General features: G+C 36.4%; 1 protein-coding gene across 10 annotated transcripts in view; it reads right to left on the bottom strand.

The window, feature by feature from the left end:
• Positions 1-15,123, bottom strand: part of IQCM (IQ motif containing M) — a 664,496-nt gene extending 649,373 nt beyond the window's left edge. For 4 of the 10 annotated variants that reach the window (XM_058721193.1, XM_058721197.1, XM_058721204.1 and 1 more), the window contains exon 1: positions 14,855-15,122. The gene's annotated coding sequence lies outside the window, so the exon portion shown is untranslated. Of the gene's footprint in view, positions 1-13,220; positions 13,309-14,854 lie in introns of those variants that run through there. The other 6 variants (XM_058721198.1, XM_058721200.1, XM_058721199.1 and 3 more) reach the window with 3 other exon arrangements.
• Between the last annotated feature and the right edge of the window lie 779 nt (positions 15,124-15,902).

Raw genomic sequence — 15,902 nt, 5'->3', positions numbered from 1 at the left:
CTGCAGCAAGATTTCTAATCCTGAAAAATTTAAGGACCCCAGATAAGCAATCCTATATTAATTTAGCCTTGCTCTCAGTCTCCTACTGACTTTGTTCCCTGGGCCTAATAACTGGATTCTTGCTACATTCCTCAAAATGAAAACCCCACTTGTACTGCAATTCCAAGGCTCCCATGTTCCTGTTTATTTTTCTATATGACCCCAACCCTAAAACATCTCTACTTCATTCATTCATTTTTTCAATAAATTTATATTTAGTGCTGCTAGTTTCTACACATTCTGCTGGGCACCATGGATATAGCATCATCACTGTCCTCATGTTGCAGTTATTGCCTTCCCAAACTCCTCTGATCCCATGCTTTCCCTATCCACTGGGGTGACAGTGGCTTTCCACTATCCCTGCTAAGAACTATCATCTTAATGCCTGACTTTATGAGAGCTCTAGAGAGCACAAACTACAACCAGAGGTGATGTACTATGTTTGTGCCCTCTACGTGCCATTATAGAGTCTGTCTAGATATAAACAAATCAAATTAATTAAGTTAATAAATAAATTGTGTGTTCATGCATTTTTCAACACCCCAGGACAAAACTGACAACAAAAAATTTTAGGGGATTTATGGCTCCCTCATTCCCTTTGGTATGTTTCTGATGTTCACCTATCTTCATCTGGTATTTCCTCCTCCCTTCAACCTGCTACACCTGGACTTCACTCCTACCATCAAGGATGCCTTTTTAGCACTCACTTTTTAGCACTTTATGATCTTCACATGCCTGGTCAGTTCTGCCACTAAGAAGTGAATCTGTGCTCTTTTCTAGGAGGGAATTTGAGATATCAGAAAGAAGAAAGCTATCTACTGTCCATCAAATTGGGTGGTAATAGACTAATTACACTGGATTGATACTGAGTATCAAGCTACGGCTTATAAAAATGCCTGACATACAGCATACAGCATGTTATAGTTCTAGAGACGACATTCACACATATTACGCAGCTGGAAAATCTCAGAGAACCTAAAATGTTAGCAAGTTACACACAAAGAGGGAACAGAAACCCAACTAGAGGGCTCTTTCCAAGTGTACTCAACACAAGTGGAAAATGAAAATGTCCCCCATATCTATGGAGGTCTCTAAGGAGCTCAACTGCATGATATTCTGATAAATGCTCACCCCTATTAATCACAAATCTAATCAGACCACACCTGATTTAAATCCTTCATGGCTTCCCACTGTTCTTGGTATAAAGAAAAAAAAAACACTTTTGAAAAGTCAGCCTTGTTTTGCATCTTTCCCCAGAGTCCCAAAACTATACCCCCTCAGTTTTCTTCACCTCAGCTGTCCTGCCCTACATTTTCATGTGGAAAGCATCATGCCATCTCCTTCCACAGGTTCTTTGCACTTGCCCTTCCTTCTGAAATGCTCCTCCATCATTGCTCAGGAGTTAACTCCTACTGTTCCCATCTGAGTTCAAGCTTCTTCAGTTAATATTACTCAGGCCAATAAAGGTGTGTCCTCTTCCTTCAGAGCATTTATCACAGTTGTGGTATACTTTCTATATTAATATATTTGGAAACTATCAATCTTCTCCAATGAGACTGTAAAGTTCAGGAGAGGAGGAACTGTGTTTATTTTTACTCACCACTGCATCTACAGAACCAACTTACTACTTACTGTGTTTTTAGGCAATTGGCACATTAGTGATTGACAGCAGTCTTTGGAGTCAGAAAGACCTGGCTTCAAATCCAATTTCCACATTTTACTAGTTCAGATAACTTTGGGATGGTTACCTACTCTCTTAAATCTTAATTTCTTCATTTTTAAAGTAGGAATAATATTAACCTAACCCAACCATACCTTAGATTAATTGTGGAGATTAAAAAATCATGCAGTAGACAAACATAGATGCTTATTTCTTCCAAGGTCCACCACCATTCAAATATACAATTTATATTTGGAAGGAAGGTGAATGATGTTTTGAATTTAATTAAAGAGACCCGTCAAAATTATTTAAGTATAACCTCTACTATGGATCAGTTACCATAAAAGGATAAACTCAAATAAAATGTGTTCTCTGATGCAAGAAACCCTGAAGTGTTAGTGGGATGAATAACTCACATGATATAACTTGTGGGGGTAATTAGACAATGACAATCTGTGCTGTAAATTAAAAGATAAATTAAGGACTAAGGGAAGATCCTTGCACAATTAAGAAAGAAATTCTCCCTACAGCATAGGTTGAAATCATAATATGATTATCAAAAATGACAGTGAAACAGCACGACTCAGCAACTATAAATTCCACTCTGAGATAACCCAGGGGTCAGGCCATATGTCAAGGAAAAACATACACTCATATGCACACCCACTTCCCTCTAGTATCAATTAAATACATGCCAAATCTAGCTCTTATACATTTATGCTAAAACAATCTGATGACTTCAAGTAAGTAGCTCAGTCATCCAATTTTAATGGTCTTTTTAAATTTATCATCTCAATATTAACATAAAGATAAATATTATGAATTTATACTCCCTAACAGCCTCTTATATGTTAGATCATTGACTTCATTTTAGAAAGAGCAATGGTTATTTTAGATAATCAAACTTGCAGTAATTAAAAAGGAAGGCAATATAAAGTATGAATAATTTTATTAAGGTACCAAAATTTCCAATGAAAGGATTAATAATGAGATTTATGTTTCATATTTCATTAATATAAATAGCTTTTGTAAGTAACATTATTTACTGACTAAATTTTATTACTGCCTTTTGTTGTTTTTTTCCCTTTCTTTCATTGACTGTAATTATGCTTTCTACCTAGAAAATTTTTAACCTGCAGTCATGCTATTGAATGGCTAAGAATTCTAAAAGGTTCATTCCACATCAGAAATATAAGCACACTTCATATGATGTCCTTATTTTACACCACAGGGATGTTTGAATGAAGAGCCTGTTATAGAATAAGAAGCAAAACTCCAGATTCCCATTCGATTACTTGAAAATTGTCATTAGTGCAAACAGTACACATTTAAACTATCACCCTGGAATCCTAAATCTTAAACTCAACATAGAGATTAAATATCAGCAGAAAAATAAATATGGGTTGAGAACTAAAGTTTTGTTTTTCTTCCACAACATGGAAGAGAGTATACATGCAACAGACATCAAGAACAGGCTAACCAGAGACTGAACAGATGCAAACAGGATGCCAAGCAAAACTCAGCTTTTTGCCAAAGGTTTTCCCCAAGAGGTGAATAACATTATCCACAAGTATAAGGAAACTGCAGAATTGGTTTGGTAATGAAATACTCTTAGCCACTTTTTAACGTACGATTTAACATTTCTGTTTTCTACTGAATAGGACAGGTTTATTAATTATGTCAGAGGGAAACCCATATTTATTATTCAATGAAAAGATAACAGTATTTTAATTTACTTGAGAAGATTTTACCATACGTAAAATCGAAAACATGCATTTTTAAACTGACTTTTGATAGTGTAAGACTATTAATACAATTATAGTGTAATGTTGCAAGATTAAAATTAAGTATAAAATTTTCAGGCAGGAGCACTTTGTATTATGTGACGCTAATTGCAACATATTATAATTTAAAAAGTCATATTGTAATTTTCATAAAAGCTACATAAGTTGGGCCACTTCATCATTGGAAGGTTAGATAGCCATATAAAGGAATTTGATTTTTAGAATATTTTCTGTTCAATAGTTCATAGGTGCATCACAGATGATTTTCAAACAACAGAAAAATGTAGCCTATCAGTAACACCTATTTTTGTCTTTGACCCACCATCAGTGATCTTCTCTTATTATTGGCACTCAGTGTTTATAAACAGAAATAAAAACTGGCTACTGTGTTTACTGTTTTTATTTTACTAGATTATTTCTAGAATTAGAAAAGCAATCAAACCAAGTCATGAAAAATACAGAAACCCTGCAAAATTGTTGTGAATTAGGCAGTAATGCACCTGACTGGTCCCCAAAGTGTCCAGAGAAACAAAAGCTTTCAGAAGTTTTCAACCATTGCTAAAAGCAGGCTCCACACTTAGCTCCGTGCATTTCAACACTGGAGCAATGTTCATATGTCGTAGACTATCCTACAAAGATACATAAATTGTCTGTATCCTTGACTGGGCACCTGTGACTTTGGAAAATTAAATTTCACATCCATTATTTATGAGGTCAGCACAATTCCCTTGACAGAATTTCAGCCTAATTAGGAAGTATTAAGAAAGGTGCGGATGTCCTAACTAGTTCACATAAATGCTCCACTGGTATAAAAACTAGGTAACTACCTTCTGACTGAGGACAGGTCATGAATCCACAATATTTATACCCAAGATCATCTACAGAAATTCAAATTTGTTTTCCTGTTGTAATTTTGAGTTTTAAGTGTTCAGGACTATCTTGAAGTTTCTTCCATGCCAAAGGAAGCAGGAGGCAGGAGACCAGATATTTTCCTTTTTTTACTCTTTGCCTTTAGGCACCTCTTCCCCCAATGACTATCATCAGTTCTTTTACTTTACTTCTCCTCATGCCTCTTTGCTCTAATTCCACCAGCTTCTATCCTGCTCCCTCTATTCACTCCTGCTTCCTATCTATAAAATCAAGCAAACCTTAAGATTATTTTAAGTAAAACTCATTTAGGGGTGCCTCAGTGGCTCAGTCGGTTAAGCGTCTGACTCTTGGTTGCAATTCTCTCTCTCTCCCTCTCTCTCTGCCCGTCTCCCCTTGCACTATCTCTGTCTCTCTCAAAATAAATAAGTGAATAAAAACTTTAAGAAAAATCATTTAAAACATATATTGTTTTGGGGTGCTGGGTGGCTCAGTCAGTTGGGCGGCCTATTACAACTCAGGTCATGATCTCGCAGTCTTAACATCGGGCTCTGTGCTGACAGCTCAGAGCCTGGAGCCTGCTTCCGATTCTGTGTCTCCCTCTCTCTCTGCCCCTTCCCTACTTGCTCTCTGTCTCTCTCTCTCTCAAAAATAATAAATATTAAAAAAAATTTTTTTTAAACCATATATTGTTTTGGGGTGCTTTGGTGGCTCAGTCAGTTAAGCATATGATTCTTGATTTCAGCTGAAGTCATGATCTCACTGTCTGTGAGTTTGAGCCCTACATCAAACTCTGTCAGCACAGAGCCTGCTTATGATTCTCTCTCTCCCCCTCTCTTTCTTTTTGCCCATCCCCTGCTGGCACTCTCTCTCAAAATCAATAAATAAACATTTTTTAAAATATATGTTTTAAATGTGAATATTATATATGGGTTTCAGTTTTTCTATTTTTACCAGAACACAAATTTGTCACCACAAAACTTTCATATATTTTGTTATAATACTTCATTATGGTTAGTCAGTTTTAAGACTCAGTCATTCAAGAAGTATTTACTGGATCTGTCCAATATTCAGTCCACGACAGAATTTATAAGGGATCTAGGACAGGTTAGGGGGGCAGAGGAGGACCAGAAGATACTTAAACCTGGTTTCACTCCCCGTGAAATTCTTTAAAAAATAAAGGCATAAGCATTTAAGTAACATTATGCTCAAAATGTATGTTACTACTGAGGCAGGATAGCAGGCTGAGCACAAACATTTACCTTTCTCCCTTTCAAATAAGACTGAAATGAATCTACAAATGCAGAAAAGGGAATGTGATAGCAAAAAGTGAATTAGGAAGGAAAGCAGAATGGACAGTAAGTTCTGAGTCGTCTACAAAGTTTAATGAATTTGGAGAAGACAGGTTATAGATGGAATTATTGGTGTGACAATATGTATGAAGACAAAACATGGAACAGCAGATGACGGCTATTCAGAAGACAGGTCTATTTTGCCTGAGAGGTCCCAGAAAGGTTCTAACAACACAACCCGCAGGCATGGAAAGCAAAAATAGGTTGTACAGCAATACTGAGGGTATTAAAGGGCTAACTACTGAACAGCTGGCTAAGTCCTTCCCACTTTCACTTTCAGACAACTGGCAGAAATACCACATAATGCAGCCTATCCCTAAAGAATTTAGATATTTTTCCTTGGAAGGCTTACACTCCAAAGGAAAGCATCAGACTGTCTGTTACACAGTACACATCTATCTACCAGTCAACATGCCTACTCAAGTATACGTAGTTTTTACTCAAGGGGACATAGCAATATATAATGGCATAGGAAAGCTACACCAGCGAGTTATGCTAATAAAACTTCCCAATTAACAAGTAAAAATGATCAACCATGCACTACCAGACATTTGAAGAAAATAAATAGCACAAGACTAGTCTAAGAAATATTGCATCCATTGGGGCGCCTGGGTGGCGCACTCAGTTAAGCGTCCGACTTCAGCCAGGTCACGATCTCGCGGTCCATGAGCTCGAGCCCCGCGTCGGGCTCTGGGCTGATGGCTCAGAGCCTGGAGCCTGTTTCCAATTCTGTGTCTCCCTCTCTCTCTGCCCCTTCCCCCGTTCATGCTCTGTCTGTACCAAAAATAAATAAACGTTGAAAAAAAAAAAAAAAGAAAGAAATATTGCATCCATATAATAAAAATCGGTTTCTATGAGGGGAAAAAGGAGTAAATTAGAGAATAAGATTTTTTTTTTAACGTTTATTTATTATTGAAAGACAGAGAGAGACAGAGTGTGAGCAGGGGAGGGGCAGAAAGAGAGGGAGACACAGAATCTGAAGCAGGCTCTAGGCTCTGAGCTGTCAGCACAGAGCCCGACGCGGGGCTCGAAATCACAAACTGCGAGATCGTGACCTGTGCCGAAGTCGGACTCTTAACCGACTGAGCCACCCAGGCGCCCTGAGAATAAGATTTTAAGGGAAATTAAAAATATAATTACTGAAATATAGTATGTGTGCCAACTAGACTCAAAATGTTTTAAAAAACATAATTATTGAAATTAAATTTCAATGAAAGAACTATAATATAAAGTCAAGAAAACCATGGAGTAAAAAGAAAAAGATAATAAAATGGTAAGATAGAAATACAGATGTGTAGATATTTCAAATTTTATTGTACTTTAATAAACAATATACAAGATATAATTTTTTTATGATTACAAAACCTGCAAAGAGACAAGAAATTCACAAGCAAGAGAATACATACACATTTTCCTTGATGGGGTTACATCCCAATAAACCCAATCTATGCTGGAAATATCCTAAGTCAATAATGCATTTAATACACCTAACCTACCAAATACAGTATCTCAGCCTAGCCTACTTTAAACACGCTCAGAACACTTAAATTAGCCTATAGATGGGCAAAATCATCTAACACAATGCCTATTTAATAATAAAGTGTCTGGAGTACCTGGGTGGCTCTGTCGGTTAAGCGTCCGACTTCGGCTCAGGTCATGATCTCGCAGCGTGTGAGTTCGAGCCCCACATCATACTCTGTGCTGGCAGCTCGGAGCCTGGAGCCTGCTTTAGATTCTGTGTCTTCCTCTCTCTGCCTCTTCTCCTGCTCTCTCTCTTTCTCTCTCTCTCTCTCTCTCTCTCTTTTCCTCTCTGAAAAATAAGTAATAAGGGGCACCTGGGTGGCTCAGTTGGCTGAGCGTCCGACCTCAGCTCAGGTCATGATCTTACAGTCCAGGAGTTCGAGCCCCGCGTCAGGCTCTGTGCTGACAGCTCAGAGCCTGGAGCCTGCTTCAGATTCTGTGTCTCCCTCTCTCTCTGCTCCTCCCCTGCTCATGCTCTGTCTCTCTCTGTCTCAAAAATAAATAAAAACATTAAAAAATTTTTTAAAAATAATAAACATTAAAATAATAATAATAGGGGCGCCTGGGTGGCGCAGTCGGTTAAGCGTCCGGCTTCAGCCAGGTCACGATCTCGCGGTCCGTGGGTTCGAGCCCCGCGTCCGGCTCTGGGCTGATGGCTCGGAGCCTGGAGCCTGTTTCCGATTCTGTGTCTCCCTCTCTCTCTGCCCCTCCCCCGTTCATGCTCTGTCTCTCTCTGTCCCAAAAATAAATAAAAAACGTTGAAAAAAAAAAAAAAAAAAAAAAGAAAAAAAAAAAAATAATAATAATAAAGTGTCAGATATCTCATGTAATTTATTGAATACTATACTGAAAGAAATAGAATGGTTGTGTGGGTACTCAATCCACACAGTGGGTTGACTGACTCTCAATCTTGGCTCAGGTCATGATCTCATGGTTCATGAGATCAAGACCTGCATCAGACTCTGAACTGACAATGTGAAACCTGCTTAGGATTCTCTCTCCCTCTCTCTCTCTCTGCCCCTCACCCACTCATGTGTGTGCTCTCTCTCTCAACCTCACTCTCTTTCTCAAAATAAACATTTTTTTTTTAAAAAAAGAATGGTTGTAAATGTATTGATAAGTTTATCCTCGTGATCATGTGGCTGACTTGGAGTTGTCACTGCCCAGAATCATGACAGAGTATCATATTGCATATTGCTAGCTCAGGGAAAGATCAAAATTCAAAATCCAAAGTATGGTTTCCACTGAATGTATATGGCTTTTGCATCATCATAAAGGTAAAAAGAAACTGTAAGTCGAACCATTAAAAGTCAGAAACCGTCTATATCCAACACAAACAGGATAAAATGATTGAAAAATGTGGTATTCAGGAGATAAATGGAAACTCTATAAAAGAACTAAAGGGAAATTCTAAAACTAAAAAATACAGTATTTGAATTTTAAAAATTCTTTCAATGAACTTAACTTCTAGACTGCACAATGCAGAAGAAAGAGTACTACACTTGAGAGTTCAGAAGTGATAAAGAATATATGGATAACACTTTAATTATTTTAAACATCACTTTCTACTATAGTTACTATTACACATGCAGCTTTAGCTTCTGACCTTTCAGATTTGATTTTGCCCAACTGCTATGAATGACATCATTGGTTTCTTCATAGGTAATATATTTGTAATTGAGATAAAAACTCAAAAGTGGTAGGTGGTATCTGGAGTCTAGTATAGCTGTTAGCTTCCCATTGGTGTGACTAACCAAGGAAATAAATCAGCTTTCTTTTTTTTTTTATGTTTATTTTTCAGAGACAGAGCAAGAGAGAGACAGAGTATAAGTGGGGGAGGGGCAAAGAGAGGAAGACACAGAATCTGAAGCAGGCTCCAGGCTCTGTGTCAGCACAGAACCTGGAGCTGTGAGATCGTGGCCTGAGCCCAAGTCAGGTGCTTAACAGACCGAGTCACCCAGGCAACCCTAAATTCACTTGCTTTTCTACTCACATATGCTATTCCATAAGAACAAGCCCAATAATTCCTAAAATAGATTATATTTCAAAGGTTTGACAATTTAGAGCAAACGTAAAAAAAGAAAAGAAAAAAGAAACACTAAACTAAAAGAAATTTAGTTTAAACTAAAATATTTTTCAAACCTACCAAGGATACAACCACATTGCATTATCCCTGCCACATAGCAAAACACAAAGAAAAAAATACATCTCTGAGTTATTTCCTTCAATCAAAGAGTTTCTGAATTGATCTGCTGAATAATTCTGATATCTCTGCTTTGCTTTTGACAATAATTAGTCTCATAACCCTGATTATTTATTCCCTTAAGTTTAAAATAAAAATAGTTTATTTAAATTGCTTTCCTCTAGTTAATGGATGTTTAATGAATAATGTTTAATTGAATTAAACATTTGTTTGTTTAAATATTAAACATTTAATGAATAAGACAGAATAAGCACCATATAGGTTTTATGGCATCTTTCTGATAATAGCTTTGTAAGGGTCTATATTCTCTTTCCCAAAATATTAAAATATACATAACACAAAGCATAACACAAATTCCAAGCAAAAATACAAAGCCATTTCTCCAAAGTAAGCAATAGTATTAACTAAAAGTCCTTTATTATAGAAAATGAACTCGCCTACAATATTTCCAAGTTCAAAGTTTGTCAATTTCCCATTTCTCTTTCTCCGTTCATCTTCTAGGGCTTGGGGCTAACCTTCCCAATCCCAGACATACCATACCTTCTTGTTGGTCTTTAGATGTCAAGTGAGCCCACCTTAGTACCCTCTGCTAAGGTTTGCCTTACACTGAAGAACCACAGGGACAAAATTACTTCCTTCTTCTCTCTTTCTGACCCCCTCAAAATGTCCATTAACTAGAGAAAAGCAACTTAATTAAACTAAGCCACACTGGATTCTGAATGATTGATTAATAGACTACTTGACCCTCCCTGGGACATTTTTATTTTTAAAAAGGAGACTGTAATCTAAGTGAATCAGTAATGGACAGAACTTGACACAGTTCAAAAAAGTAGGGGGAAATATATAGGCTTATTCCAGGAAAATATGTTTTGATAGAAGAGCCTTCCGAGGGTCTCTTAAATTATCCCTGTTGGTGGCCACCTAACTCAGCCTCAGTTCCTGACTAGGAGAATAAAGCATTGACTGAAATGCCCTTTTCCAGTTTTATAAGTGAGCAGCAAAGTACTCTCAAAGGGAAGACATTTGACTTTGAAACAGACTTCAGAAGTTGAAGTATGGTTTATTACTCCTCCGGGTGAACTGAGAAATATAAATGCTTCTTTTAACTTGGAGTCAAAATCCCAAGAGCCATCCTTAAACACCAAATATCACTATGACAAAGGTCAAATCCTCTGTCATGTGGAAATGACCCTTCAGATACTCTTTTTAGATTAATCACATGTTTTTTTAACTTTTAATTGGAGGATGAGAGTGAGCACCAGAAATATGTGATATAACCACATATTATGGAGACACAAATGAGAATATAATAGCAGAGGAACCTCTACAAACTTCAAGGTAAAGTTCAGCCTCTCACCTCATCAATCCTACCTTCTAGATCATCTACACATACACACACACACACACACACACACACACACACACACACACACATATTCAGTGATGGTAAAAAGCCCTATTTCCCAAATATTATTTATAGAGTATCCTCTTAAAATTTAGCTAAGTATCACCTAAAAACTTTGGAATAACACTGATAATAAAACTGCTAACATGTCTTTATTGTTGACAAAATAGGTTAGACGTAATTACAACGCCCTTTTTGCTTTAACAGTATTTTTTTTTCCAGCTTTAACCCTGGTATAAAATACAAAGAGAAGGAACTGTTTACTTCTTGCCTCCAGTTTCATCTACGTAAACTGAAGCTGATCTTCCACTCTAGCTAATTATAAATCTTGCCCTTCCCTACAACAAGATGACCACATAGACCTCTGTGGTCATGACAAAAGTCATTAGCATTTTACTTTGTTGTAACAGTTGTAAAAATCAACAATTTGACCCTTATTATATGAGTCAACTGCATTAGCATCTCAAGGATCTCTTCTGCAGAAATGTCAGGCTATACCTATACCTATTCTTTGGTGAATTTTTTCCCTGCATTAAAATATCTACTTAGCCCCTGGTGAACTTTTTCACTGCATAAAAACATTATACTTTGCCTTAATTTTCAAAATTCACTTGGTTGGTTGAATAGAAAACTACCATACAAGAAAGACATAGTTGCAATATCTATCCCCCAAACAAGAAAAGTTTAATTGATATTTTTTCCTTTTTGCTCTAAAAGTAAATTCCACTTCATGGCTAAGTAAACCTTCTACACCAAAATGTGCACCATTAATTTAAAATCTGCCTTCTGAAAACTTCTCATCAGAGGTACATTTTGAATAGGGTACCCCAGGGCAAAAGAGCATATTTAACAAATGTCTAATTTGGCCTATTTTTTAAAGACATGAACCCACAGGAAGGGGAAGAATAGGAGAGAAAACAATAGCAGCTAAGTTTTGGAAGGCAGAGAGCAGATACACACCCAGACCCAAGAAAGTTCAATCTTAAGGGGTCAGTGAGAAAAGCCAAGAACTAATAGTTACACAACAGATTCTCCACAATGTTCAGCAAATGTTAGTACCAGTTTCTCTACAACTGAAGATAAAGTGGGGTAGGCAGGTGGAAACCTAAAATAAGTAGGATTTGATAAAGGCTATTTGAAAAGTAGTTAGACATCTATATGTCTTCCCCTATTTCACTTTCCTGAGTAATGACCCTCACCCCTGCCCACTTCCCCCTCTACCACTCCCACTGAGGTCTAGAAAGAGTAAAACAGAAAGTCTTTAAATCAGGGGAATCCCAAGCAACTGAGGACATGGGAACCTTACTGAAAACAACAGATTGAGTAACTGTGCATACAGGATACAAGGTGCTGAGACATATTCCTTTCACCCCCATACCCTCTTTTTTTTGGTGCCAGAAGACTGACAGCCAGAACTTCCTCCAGAAAGGAGATTAGAACACATTTCTCTAGGGAGGTTGATCAACCCAATCAATGGCCTATCTCCCACAGTAAAGCTTAAATTTGACATTGCTAAAACGCTCGGAGCTTCCAAAAAGCTTTTCAGCCCCCATTTAGGGAAGACAGCCCAAAACAAACATCGTATTTAAGAAGCAACTTGTATGACACAGAGGCTATTCAGGGAGGAAAAAAAAAAACTTTTTAAAAAAATCAGAGCAGTAAGTCAAAATATCTCATCCATGATCAAAAGACTAAAATATCACAAATAAGAAATATTCAAAGAACAGCCATAAAAGGAACTATTAGAAACTAAAAAGCAGGATTTCAAAATCAGTGTAAGGGTTAGGAGATAAAATTGAAGCAATCACCCAGGATCAAAAGGATAAAAAGATGTGAAAAAGAGAGAGAGAAAGAAAGAGAGAGAGAGGAAAGATACAAAAGGTAGGAGACGAGTCTAGGAAGTCAACAACTATAAAGCAGGATTTCCAGGAAGACAAAACAGAGGAGAGAAAATCATCAATAAAGTAACTCAAGAATTTTTCATCTCTTCAACCAGAACGACTGAAGTTTGAGAAAGAATTAAGCTGGGTGCCCTTTAGTGCTGTTTCTCCATGTTTAATTTTGTGAAGAAAACAAATCCAAATACCATCAAATATCTAAGCCAAATAGAACATTCTTCACTTAAAGTATTAGAATCTTATTTGATTCATCTCTATCCCGAGCTGGAGGAGCAAACTGATCCATCTCTAAATAAGGAATACCATTAAAGAACTCTCATTGGTTAGTCCTCAATAATGTTCTTCTCTCCCTAGAAAAACAAAGAAACCAGCAGGTGGCAAAATTATTATTCCAGAGTCTTTAGCACAGATTGCTTGTTGGATTTTCTCATAATCTGACAAGGAGGAAATCTGCTCTGACCCATTTAGAACCCCAAAGCTTCATTACAAACCTCCCCAGAACTGGAAATCTGCAATTCATTAGGAACATGCTGGGATCCAGGGCTTCATGAAGAAGTTGCCTAAATTGGAGAAGGCAGTTGAAAAGAGTCTTCTGAATTCTTTCACATTTCTAAAAATAAGCAGGAGACTCTCTGGATAAGCTTAAGATATAGAAAATCAAACAGAGCTTAGGTCCTAGGTTCTTTAATACTCATCAGAATAAAACCTTTACACACTACCCAAACTTCTCAAATACAGAGAATTAGGTTTAAAAATTGCAAGACATTCCAAGAGGAAATACTGAAGAGCAAATTTCCATCAGATACTGATCAAGGAACTTCACTCCAAAATAGTTTATGTTGTTATGTCCATACCATAAATCATATTAGAAGCTTATAACTTCCACCCCTTGAAAACATATAATTGGCTATGCTGTACTGAAAACAGCTCTAGAAAATGATCATCTCATCACTAGAATTGTATTAACAACCTGTTTGGAAAGAACCACCCAGTTTCTATATCAAGTTAATTGTCTTAAGTCTACAGAGTAATTACTAAAGATGAACAAGGTAATGTTTTTACACTTTATCACTTCAAAAGTATAAACATAGTATTTTTAGTATGTTTTAGAATTCCATGATAAGTTTTTTCATAACAAATCACAAATATCCACCAGGTGTCCAGAATAGTTACTAGTTATTCTAATAATCACTTATTCACCTCTGTTCCACCTCACATAGGAACAGCTGAGAATGATTTCTCTGACCTATGTCTTGTTCTATCATTAGCATTTGACCAAATGGACAGAGACCATCAATAGTAAAAAAAAATAAATGTATAATGCTCACATAGAGCCTATATATTACCACTTTCAAATCTGAATCACATTATTACAGTTAAAATCTGAGATTTTTCTCATGCCCCATTCAATACACATCTTTCAAGAAATTAAATATGTCTGCATCCGAGTACACAAAAAATCTATATCTAAATAACATGGATTGTTTAGTGATGGGACTGACTTTTAGAGGAAAGCAACAAAAACAATGGAAGTGTCCTACTCTTTGAGACTGGCATAATTTTTTCTCAAAGAAGCGTTGGTCTCTGTTGACAACAGTTGTAATAGCTCAGCATTATGTACTGAATACTAAATGTATTTAATTTGGCAAAATTATTCAACTTTTAAGTGAAAAAAATTAAGTATCTCAAATAAGTGAGTCAACTCACAAAGTTACAATTATATAGTTTATAATTGAGTTAGCATGAAGTTGCAATACTATGTAAAATCAGACACTGGCCCGAGGCCTTAATTGTCTTTACACACAATGTGGTAAATTAGTAACCTCCACTTAGAATTCTTCCTTCTGAGGCCTACAGAAGGGAAGGCTTTCCATCCTATAAGGCTCAAAACTCTGAGAGCTAACAGACAACATGTTTCCATCTTATAAAACAGCAAACATTGTTGACTATATATCTTAACATCTCTAAACAAAAAACTTTATCAATATAATTTTGTCAAATCCTACAATAAAGCGTGTTTCTCTGGACAAACTTTGTGACCCAAAAAAACTGCTTTTAAACGCTTTTTTAAAAAAAGCAGATAATGAATACTACTTAACCCAATCGATACTGCTTAACTACTTACCTCTTGCCTTAGCTCCAATGAAACTTCTAGAAACAAATTCACTGCCCCAAAGTTATAATGAGCTCAGCAGCTTGATAGTACCTAATCCCTGTATTTTTCCTTTATTCTTTTTTTAATCTATAATTATCCACCTTTAAAATTTTTGTTTAAAATTTTTAAAACCAATTCCAAATAAGTCATAAATAATTGAATTCGTTTTCTAGACCCCTGACAACCCTGTGATTATTTCCTACTTCTCACATATGTCTGCCTTCATTAGACACCCAAAGAATTCTAGAATCAGAATATTTCCTTGTAATCTACTAGATGATAATTGGCTGTTACTATAGAACTACTTATAACAAGGTGAGCCTTTCTATTCTAGGCAAGAATTCAGGCTAACCTCCTTTGTGGAGAATACCAAATCTGACCACAGAAAACAGTAAAATACCTCACAAAAGGAAGAATCCACTTCCAGCATGTAAGATTTAGAAGAATCAATAAAAGTTGACTGAAAGATGAACATTTCTTATTTTTCATTTCTTAAAATATTTATCATGTAAGTATAAAGTTATAATTATCCATGATGATTAAAACTTCAGTATTTATAAATGTCAAGTATTAAATTACATCAAAAAACTTGATCATTCTCAATGTTCTATTCAAATGCAACATCAAACGCAAAACTATCAAATGTTGCACAGTTGCCAGATCTAGAATATTGAAATAACACTGAAATTATCTCTCACTGGCTTAAAATTATAAGAGTTAGCTCAGCCTGACTGCGCTTAATAGCAAATGGTTTAAATACTATGATTTGCATCTTATTTTCATACACACACTGATGGATTCGAGATAGATACCTTCTCATGGGTCATTCTTCTCTCCTGCATCATGAACATCCATCAGTGGTCTTCAGTCAAGGGTGATTTTTGCCCCCAGGGTGAGAGAACATTTAGCAATGGCTAGAGACAATTTCAGTTATTACAACTGAGTGTAGTGCCACCAGCATCTAGATAACTACAATGCCCAGAACAACTCCCCTGGCCACCCACAATTACCCTGCCCA

The sequence above is a fragment of the Neofelis nebulosa genome, chromosome 3, assembly GCF_028018385.1.
Source record: "Neofelis nebulosa isolate mNeoNeb1 chromosome 3, mNeoNeb1.pri, whole genome shotgun sequence".
Classification (NCBI taxonomy): Eukaryota; Metazoa; Chordata; class Mammalia; order Carnivora; family Felidae; genus Neofelis; species Neofelis nebulosa.
This window is presented reverse-complemented; position numbering and strand designations above follow the sequence as displayed.